At 45.1% G+C, this 10629-nt stretch overlaps 1 long non-coding RNA gene across 1 annotated transcript; it reads left to right on the top strand.

Moving 5' to 3' along the window:
- Window positions 1-54: 54 nt before the first annotated feature.
- On the top strand, window positions 55-9978 carry LOC147916711 (uncharacterized). The gene is made up of 4 exons (XR_015552809.1): window positions 55-460; window positions 897-1022; window positions 1990-2140; window positions 8566-9978. It is a non-coding gene; the product is annotated as an uncharacterized LOC147916711 (long non-coding RNA).
- The last annotated feature ends 651 nt before the right edge of the window (window positions 9979-10629 follow it).

Here is a 10629-nt window from a genome sequence, read left to right on the forward strand (position 1 = left end):
GGGGTTGATTCTATGTGGGAGAGCATCGGCGTCACCTCGGCCAAGGGTCGAGGGGTGAGGCCTCAGTCTTCTGTCTGTCCTCACTTTGTCCTTCTCTCCGCTTCTCTCTTGATCTCTTTTTCTCGCTCACACACACTCTGCTTCCATTTCTCTCACAAATCTGCCCTTTATCCCTCTTCTATCTCCTTCCCTCTCCTTCCCTCTCTTATTTACCTTCTTCTTGCCTCACCTCTCTCACCTCCTCCCTCCTCTCCCCTCTTTTCTCCTCCTCAGCCCTCTCTGTCTGGTTTTGTCAGCATGAAACTACAGAGCCACCACACAATTAAGCGTGGAAGTGACAGTTAAGACAGTCAAGCGACCGGTCTGGTGGTGGCACTCCTGTCTTCGCCGCCTGTTTTGGCACCACAGCCACCCTTTGCCTCGCCTTCCCTTGGCCTTTCGCATTCGCTCTCTTTCTGAGGTCAGTATTTACAGTAGCCCGCCCTCAGATCCGGGCAGGGCTAAGCTAGCCATCACCCCAGGGTGTAGGGGTCCAGAACTCAGTGGAACCCGGTCCTTTATGCAGCCCTGGAGCGAAGCGCACTGCATGTGGCCCTGGCCAAAATATACACCACCACCCTCACTCCTTTTAGAAAGAAAAGAAGGCAGAGGGCATGGAATTCCCTCCTTGCAAGGGCGCCAGGGACTTAGCCTAGGAGGTCTGCGGAGGGCTGGGGGCCGTGCGGGGGGTGGGTGGGTGGGGGGAGCTTTGCCACTGCGGGTCTGCCTTCTGAGAGGGGACTAGAAAAGGAAAAGGCAGTGATGGCCACGCTCAGGTCTCAACTGTCTGGAACTCCTGCCGTGCACACGTGTCCTTGGCCCTGAGAAAACTTGGACGTGCACTCTCTGGTCCCCAGCCTCTGGACGTCCCTGGAGCAGTGGCTTCTCTCTCAGCCACACTAAGGCAGGAGGAACCGCTCACCTTCAACCTCACCCGCACCTGTGTTGGGAGTCGGGGCCAGCGCTCTGAGAAGCCCATTCCTGTAAGTGAAATTAACCCCTCTAGGCCCAGCAGGCGGCTGGATCACACATCTGCTCTGTTTTTCCAGTCCTCTCCCCAGGGGTCTTAGATCCCAGGAGCTGTATAGCCCTCTCTAATTAGCTAATCCTTTCCGGTTGTAATGAAAACCAGCCCATTTCATAGATGAGGAAAGCAGAGGCTTGGAGAGGTTATGGGGCTCTCACAAGGTCACTCAGAAGGAATGGCAAAAGCAGGGGCTGTTGCTGGGGCTTTGGGGTCAGCTGTAGAGTTGCTGTAGTAGAATTCTAGCACTTATTCACCTCCCCCTTCCTCAATAACTATTCATTACGAATCTACCCTGTGCCAGATGCTTTTTTAGGTGGTGAGGACACAAAGTGACTAGAACTTGGTTATTGACATTTTTTAAATGTTTGGAACTAGTGTGTCATGGCACCACCTGTGGACTGGGAATCATATTAATGATTTAATATTTACTTTTTTATTTAATTCTTATGACAATGCCAAGGGATAGGCATTTTTAATTCCACATTAAAGATGTGGAAACTGTAACCTAAAGAGGTTACATATCTTGCCCCAGATCACAAAATATTAAAACTCTTCTGTTCTACTATTAATATTATAATTTAATATTCTAAAATATTATTATTTTTATATTATAAAATATTTAAAAGGTTGCTTTGACTCTTACTACTTTCATCTTCCATTTTGTACTTCTTGTCTAATAGGGGAAGTAGAAATATTCACAACTATAATTCATGTGTGAATGTGTTGAAAAAAATGTTAATTCTTAAAGGCTGAGGAAGGTGGGTGGGAAACTATAGAGAGAAGGTGACTTTTTATTATTTCTGCTTTAAAATTGTATTTAATATTTTGATATAATGTCAGCCTTGCAGAAAAGTTGCAAAAATAGTACAAAGAATTCTTGGATACTCTTCACTTAGATTCTTCCTTTTTATTTCTTTCTACAGGAGATATTTTCGCAGCAGTTTTAAAGCACCGTCTCTAACCCTCCATCGCTGGTGGCCTTTCTCAAGAACCTGGTGACACCATTTATTGCTTGAGGGCTGGTGTGCACATGAAGACAGATGTGTGTTTAAATCCACATTGCTCAAGCTGAAGGTAACAAGATGCCTTCAGCTCCAAGTCGTTAGTCACCAGCATAGGAAATGGTTTGGCTAGGCTGAGATTGGGTCATAAACACTCAGTTTTCCCAGGTCCCAAGTCTTACAGCCAGTAGATATTTGGCATAAATTCCTTGGGGAGAGTCCTTGGGCCCCTGGAAATGACTGTCCCTAAATCCGAAGCCTCTTTTCCATTGTCATGCATTTGTGGGTCAGAAGAGCAGAGTGCCTCCTGGGATGGCTTATAACTCCGCAGCCCATTGCCTACCTCCGCTGTGTCCCACACTGATTGGGCTGGGTGCCATGGGGATCCAAAGAGGTATGTGGCAGTCCTTATCCTAAATGGACCTCTCAGTCCAGTGGGAGAGAAAACATCAATATGTGAAATGTTTCAACAACAGTACAAGAAAGTTGTGTAGTTAAGTGCCAGAATAAACTATCCTGACAGTAAGAAACCCTGGAAATTCCAAGAAAGGAGGAGCACTGTAGGCTGGGGTAGTTGCGAAGGTTCCTTGGGAGGACAATTCTTGAGCCAGGCTTTGGGAGATGAATACAATTTCATTAGATGAGAGGCACTGGGGAGGACCACTGTGGGGGTGGGGGGGGGTGAGGGGCAGGGGCACTCCTGGACAAAGACATGGAGTTAGCAATAGCTTTGGTGTATTCAGGGGGCATTGAATGAAATGAGAAATTGGTGTTGGAGCAAAATGCCCCGGAACAGTCAGCCTGAAGCAAAATTGTGAAGAGTCCCGAACGTGAGGCAAAGGATCCTGGAACTTGTTCTGCAGCTTCTCCAGACTCATTGAAAAAATTTAGCAAAAAAGGACCTTATTGAGAACCATATTTTAGGAAATACAAATTGGCAGCTTCTGCCCAGAGGTGCCCCCAAGGGCCAGCCAAGGGTGGAGAGCTTTAGCATCCCTTTCTACCAAGCTTCCTACCCCCATGCTTTAATATGGACAATTGATATTGTCCTCAATATTTTGTAAAGCGATGTGCATATGCAGCTTCAAGACAAGTCTCTTATCCTCCCTACTCTGTGGAGAGCCAAAGAGTGCCACCCTAAATGTCTTCTCTGTAGGAATTTTAGAGCCACTACAGGGTGCTCCTGAAACATTGGAAGACAAACCTGAAGCAAAGGAACTGATTAGAACCTGCTGCATTAAATGGGGAGATGAGATGACGGTGGTGAAACAAACATAGAAGGTATTTGGAAGAAAGATTAGACAGGTTAAATATCCAACGGTTATTCTGGGTGGGAGAGGGAGTGGAAGATAAAAGAGCCACCAAAGATAAACATAAGTGATCTAATATATTGTTGTATATGCTAAGATTAATGGCAACTATTCATTGAACTCGTTGTATATTCCAGGCACTGTAAGCATCATCAATAAGCCTCACAATACCGTATTACAATGAGGAAGCTAAGGTTCAGAGAGAGTAAATAAATTATTTATTATTCAATGGTTAGTAAATGATGGAGGCAGGATTTAAAGTCAGAAGGTTGAAAGTCCTTATACGTCGCCATCTTTTGATGGTACTACTCACAAACTAGGGAAGTCAAGTTAAGTTAACTTGTCAGGAGGGGAAAGATCACTTTAATTTAAGACGTGGTAATTTTGAGGGGATGATAAACCATCATCCATCTATCCTTTCATCCATCCATCCATCCATCCATCCTTCTATTTTTTCTTTCAATCAATAATTCAGTAAATCTTTGTTGAGCACCTACCATGTGCTAAGCCCTGGGAAATTAATGGTGAGCAAAGCAAAAGTTGTCCTTACCCCCCAGAAGCTTATGGTGAGTCAAGGAAGATGGACAACCAACAAGCATTCATAATGTGGAGTGAGAAGTACTCAGAGGGAAAGTGCAGAGTGCTGTGGAGCTAATAGCAGGGCCCTGAACCTAGTGCAGGAGATGTCAGGGAAGACCTGGAGAAAGTCCTGTAAACCAAGCGGGAGGGGAGTGCAGTGTGGAAGAGGGAGATCTGTGCTATTGTCTCATTGCATAGGACACTGGGGAACCATGGACCATGTCTTTTCATCCCTTTGAGCTCTGGTATCCAGCTGTGCCCATTGTCTCAGATGAAGCCACCTGCTCATGAGGGCATTCAGGAGAAGACAGCTGTAGGATAATGGAAAGAGCTCTGGGCTATGAGGCAGACAGTTTGGATTCTTAGTGGCTTTGGACAGGTCACTTGACTTCACTGAACCTTGCTCTTTTCCTGACACTGCTATGAGGGAGAACTGAGATGATGATGAAAGTACCCACCACGATATTTGACACATAGGAGACTCAGTGAATATTTGTTCCAGCTAACACTTAAGTTGCATTCATAGGATTCCATTCGCTTCAGTAAAAAAGAGCCAACTTCTGTCTCATTTCCTTTTTCTATTAAAACAAGGTTATCTTTATATATTCTTTCCTGTCCTGCAAGGATACTTCTTGACTTGGCTGTTCAGTGTACTGGTTCTTTTTATGGCTGACAGTAAGAGGCCCCAGCTGACTTTCAGGGTCTTGACTGGACACCTTTTCCTGAGGCTGGGTCTGAGAACCCTGCATGCTAATGAGGCTAAGAGTTGTCACCAAGGTAGAGAAAGCAGCCGTGCACCCCCAGGGGGCCTGGGAGTGGGGCAGCGGTGAGAACGCTGGGCCCAGCTCATCTCACCCCCTGAGAGGGCAGTCCCCAGCTTTGAGCTGTGTGGTCAGCTAAGACAGCAGGGATTTTGTGGGGCTAGTATTTCCTGTAGGACTTTGGCTAGTGAAGAAACAACTTCTGCCACCATCTGCCTTCCAGGACCCAGGATGCCTAGGTCTGTCCCTTGACCCCAGTGGGGTTTTGAGGGGGCCAGTGGGAGAGCCAAGAGCCAAACAGAGAAGGTTTATGCAGCGGCTAAGCCTAAGGACTTACAGTCAGTCTGTGTTCTACGTCACCTTCTTCCCTGAGGTCAGCTAGATCTGGGGTTTCCCAGCTCCTCCCTGCATCCTACTTTCAATTCCTGTTAAAGTTACACCCTCAGAGAGGCAGTTCAGGCTTTGGAGGAAAACGTGCTGATTATGAATTCCTGGTACTCTCCTTACTGTGTCTAACTTGGGCAAGTTTCTTAACTTCTCTCAGCCTACGTTGTTTCATCTATAAAATTTCTCACATGGTTGTTGAGAAGATTACGTGAGACTGTATGAAGAAAGCCCCTAGCACAGGGCACATTCGTACTCAGCAAGGTTAACTCCCTTCTCTGTTCCCCTTTAATTAATGCAACAATATACGCCATGACTCCAGGATACATTGTAACTGGATCTGCAGGGCATCCTTTTACCTCTCAAAAAAGGGGAAGATAGCATCTCCTTCCTTTAAGGGTGAATTGAAGTCTAGCTAGTCTAGTTAGACTAAACTAGACTAGACTAGACTAAAACTAGACTAAACTAGACTAAAACTAGTCTTTTTCCTCAGAAACACACAGCAAAAGGGGTAGTCAAAAGTATTCCTGTGCTTTCTCCCGTCCTCACATCATTTCCCATCTCTCAGTTGAGATCCAAGTCAGAAGGTTTTTCTTTGGTTAATAATAATCAGAATTATCCACAAGACAAGTTGTCGTAAGGAAGCCATATGAGAGGGGAATAAGGTTAAGCACTAAATTTCAGGATATTAGATTGAAAAGGGGATCAGAGGCTTCTGATCTAACTTCCTTGTTTTACTGAAAAGGACACAACTCAGAGAGGAATAGCAACTTGTCTAGGGCCACACAGCTAGTTAGGGGCACAGAAATTATAAGAACATTAGTCTGATTCCTAGTTCAGGCCTCTTGCCATTGTCTTATGCGGACTGCTGTGATTCCTGAGTGACCTCTCCCCGAAGGCAGAGGCCATCAGGCAGGTGACCAGACCTATGCCTGGCTTCATTCTGCAGCCAGAGACCTAGGTGATTTTTCTGAGAGTCCAGCAGCCTGTTTTCTTCTGTGACACGTGAGCACATGGCAGAGAACACAAACCGCAAAACCAGAAGACAGAAATAGTTCATATCTTCCCAGCTGGGGATCGGCAACTTGCTGTCGCCAGCTAGCATGGCCCTCATGGACTGTTCGTTTATGCAGGCCGAAAAGACGTGTCCCAGTCTGTAAGCCTGCCTAGTTCCACCTCTGTGCAGCTGCTGGCTCCACCATCCAGCTGGATGGGTCCGTAGAATTCCTTTTGGTTGAACTTCCTCATTTTCTAGACTGAGACCCAGCCAGGGGACGTGCTATCTCAGGGTCGCACTCAAGTTAGATGCAGAGCCAAGCTTGAGACCGGTTGCCTAGCAACCAGCCCCATTCTCTTTCCAGCAGTGTGGAAAATTATCACACCGAGTGGCTCTGCCTCTTCCTAAAAGGTCAGGAATGAGAACAGAAAACTCCTTGGTGTCTGCTGGCAGAAACAGGTGTGATAGGGCCAGGGAAGAGCTGGGATTTTTTTTCTAGTAATAGATGATGCTGTCAAAGCCGTAGAATTAAATTGAGGACAATATATCCAAAGTCTGAATATGCCACTGGTATCCTTTGGGGAACTCATATTTTTGTGGACTGAGATGCTAGAACTGTCAGCAGCTGCTTGCAGCTGCTCACTGACAAGACTGATGTCTGTGGTGGCCAGGCTGAGGAGATGGGAGGGGAGGAAAACATCCCCCAGCTTCCCAACCACCACACCCACACAAATGTGTCACACAAACTCAGACCACTGTCTTGCAGCCTCTTGCACTACGTTGTGTCTCCTCTGACTATACTTTCCTAGGAGTTGGGTGAGGTATAGGACAGCTGTGACTTGAAACCACTGTCTGAGAGGCAGTGGAGAACGGTGGACAGAGCATGAGGCGTGACCTCAGGAAACCAGGATTGAGCCCTTCCTGGCACTGTCACTTACTGAGTTATCTTGAATAAATTGTTTACCCTCTCTGAGTCTCAGTTTTTCACCTGAACAAAATAGGGATGCTAGTGTTTTGTAAACTCTTAAGTTCTTTATGAATGTGAGACAAGTGTTATTAGGAGTGTATGTTGTAGGAATTGGTGTGACCTAATTTGAGTTGGTCATTCTTCACTGTTCCCCCTGTTTTTCAGTTGGAGTAGAGAATCATTCAATCCAGGAGTGTCTAGTGTGTACCCATGACAGACACGGGGGGGCACATGGTAGAAACAGAACCTGGACATGAGACTCGGGGTGTGGCTTCTCCCCTCTGACTCCCTGAGGATGTGCCGACAAAGACAGGTCTGGGCAGACCCTGTTTACTGGATCACCCAGCCTCATTCCCAACACATCTCTACCACAGAGGCTAAAAAATCGAAACATTTTCCCAGCCTTCTTTGCCCCAGGGAAGGCCATGTGACACAGTTCTAGCCAATGGGTCAGGCATAAGAGAAATTTGCTGGAGAGCTTTTGGTAAACATTTGCTTTATACTATGTACAAAGCAGGACTGGATTTGCCTCTAAGGGGCATCCAGTTTAAAGGGGGGATATATAATATGCTCTTAAATAACCGTAAACCTAAGATAAAACATAGCATTTAGCTTAAAAAAGGCATAGAGGAAGTGCTGTCGAATTTGAAAGGAGGGAACTATTTCTTCCTGTGTAAGGATCAGGACTGCTTCGTGCAGGAGGTGGCATTTGAGCTGGGTAGGGCTGGAACATCTAAGGGTGGGGGATTCAGACATGGTTCCCTGTCCCAATCTCACCAGCCCCAAGCTTGGCCACTATTCTGAACCACATCATAGGGAATTCAACAGTTCTTGCCGGGTGATGTAATTATAACTTTGGACATAATCAGGTATAATTACATCTTGTACTCACAGAGTACTTTCTTCAAAGTCCTTTAAAGATACAATCTAACTCATCCCTCTGAAGTGGGCAAGGGTGGATAAAGAATAAAGAAGGAAACTCACAGACATGAAGTGACATCCCAAGATTCTAGAGTCATTTGGGAAGAGAGCCTGCTGGTCCCCTTGGCCATGTCATTTAACAATGGTTATGCAGATAATTTTGTATCATATATATCTTACTACCATAAAAGAATCATTCATCTACATCACTTGCTCTCAAAAAAATCTGCTCCTAAACTGTCCAAATCAGACGTGACCTAGTTTATCTTTGGGAGAGCATCCTGGTAGAATTCAAAGAGCTAAATCTTGAATCAGAAAGCCCAGATTCCAGTCTCAATTCTGCTGCCTATTAGCTGTTTGCTCTTGTTCTCCCTGAGCCTCATTTTCCTTGTCTTTGGTCAGATTTAATAATATTGACTTTGACGACTTCCCCAGGCAGATGTGAAGATCCAATGAGATAATTTATGTGCATGTGCTTAGTGAACCACAAAACACTAAACAAATATAAAAGATTTTTCGAGAGGATGATGAGGTTCTCTCTGGGACCTATTGTAACATTTTCCAACTTTTCTTTCCCAGAAGTTCCTTCGATCACACCTAAATTCCTTCTAACTCAGCTTCAGCCAGCTTGGAAACAGTCTTTCCATTGGGCCGTTTCCAAATCCGCGATTTAGAGCCCCTTCCATCTGGCTGGCGTCAAAGGAACAGGAGGAACCACAGCAGAACCGCTTGGAACCACTAACTTTTTGGGCCAAGGACAGAATTCTTCTCCAGGTCCGGTTTGGTTTGCAAATTCCTGGCTGTCATAGCAACCCGAAAAGCAAAGGAGGGCTGTTTAGTGTCGTCTTTGACTGCAGCCTGGGCTGGGAATGCACTCAGGTCGGCCGAGGAAACTGTTCACTGGTAACCACTCTGTGCCTCTCCCTCCGGGCCCAGGGACCGCAAGGCAGGGAGCTCCCCACCTCAAGCCCTCTTGCTGCACAGCTTCCTGCCTGGTGTCGCTCAGCTGTGCATCTGCTGCTCCTCTCCCAATGGTTCGGCCACATCCAAAGTGGGAGGGGAATTTCCAGAAGAGGCCTCCTGGGAGATGGAATTAACTCTGTGAAAGCAGTAGTCAGCACCTCGTGTGAAGAAGCATGAAGATGGCTTGGGGAGGCAGTGGCTGATGGCACTTCCGTGCTACAAGCATCTCCGTTAAGTTCCAAGTTGAGCTCTGCTGATCTATTCAAACACTTGCAACCAGGGCTGTTTATCTCTAGGGCTGGCGTTGGTGACCTAAACATGTTGAAGATCTAAAAAATATAACCAGCTTCACAATATAAAAAGAAAACTGTGAAAATGAGATTAATAAGTAGGTCACTAAATCTACAAAGATGTTATGATGTCATTTTCTTGTTACATTCATTATCGCAAGATTTTTACCTGCTTGAAAACAATTCGCAGGCTAGTTTTACATCATTGGCAGAATTCCTGATTGTTAGGAAATTTTTGTTAGGCCAAATTTCAAAAGTAGAATTGTAAAAGAAAAATTGCAGTATTTTTATAGTAAAAAAAAAGTGAGAATGAGATTGGTTATATTTTAATACGCTTCATATGATGTGGTGTGGGGCCTCTCAGAGGCCTATGAAGGCCTCAAAACGTCCCTGCTTATTGCTTATAAGCTCTCTCTCTCTTTTTCCTTTCCTTCTTCCTCTTTCCCTTCCTTCCTCCCTCATGTCTCTCTCTCTCTCCCTTTCTTCCTTTCCCTTCCTTCCTTCTTCTCTATCTTTCTTCCTCTCTTTTTTTCTTCCTCCCTTTCTTTCCATCAAAGGGCACAGTATCGTTGCCATCTGACATTGAAGCCGTGTGAAATAGTGGAGAAGCTCTGTGGACCCAGCTTGTGTTATTGCTGTAGGCACCTGGGCGCATTACCGTCTCTCTGGTCCTCTGGTACTATCTGTCCACTTGTAAAATGAGGTAATCACAACTGCTTCCAAGAATTCTCGTGAAAATTAAATTGGATTCGTAAAAGTGTTTTGTCAAATGCTGGTTGTTATTACCATTACTACTAATGGTAACACCCACCCACACTTCATTAGTCATCACGCAAACACTGATATGCCCTCTATCCATTGGAACATTTGTATTCTAAGGTGTGCAGGAACCATGTCTATGTTTTTAGTTCTTTCTGTGCTCAGGCAAGTACAATATCCTGTCTAAAAGTCAATTTTGTTAACCCCATTTGATTATGGTGTTGCTCCTCCCCGTGGATGATATATGAAATCACTGTGGAGGTGTCAACTAATTCTGGAGACCTTTTACTGTGTGAAAAATCATCTCTTTAGTTGCTGGATCCAGGTGGGGGGCATCTAGGGGCCCAGGTAGTAGCTGCTTAAACTTACCAACTAGAATGGAAATATTCCAATATTTAATATTGAATATTTAATAATCAGTGTACCACCTTAATATCAGCCTTTCTCACCCCAATATAATCTATTATTAACTTCTTCATTTATTCAGTCTCTTAACATTTATAGTTTTTGAGCAGCTTCTTTGTGCAAAGCATTAGGTTAGACACAGTGGAGGATATAAAGAAGAGTAAAGAAACATACCCTAAAGAAATGGATGATCTAGTAAGAGAGCTATGGCATATAATTAAATAAC

The sequence above is a fragment of the Ceratotherium simum genome, chromosome 7 (genome assembly GCF_057802395.1).
Source record: "Ceratotherium simum simum isolate JZ-2026a chromosome 7, ASM5780239v1, whole genome shotgun sequence".
Classification (NCBI taxonomy): Eukaryota; Metazoa; Chordata; class Mammalia; order Perissodactyla; family Rhinocerotidae; genus Ceratotherium; species Ceratotherium simum.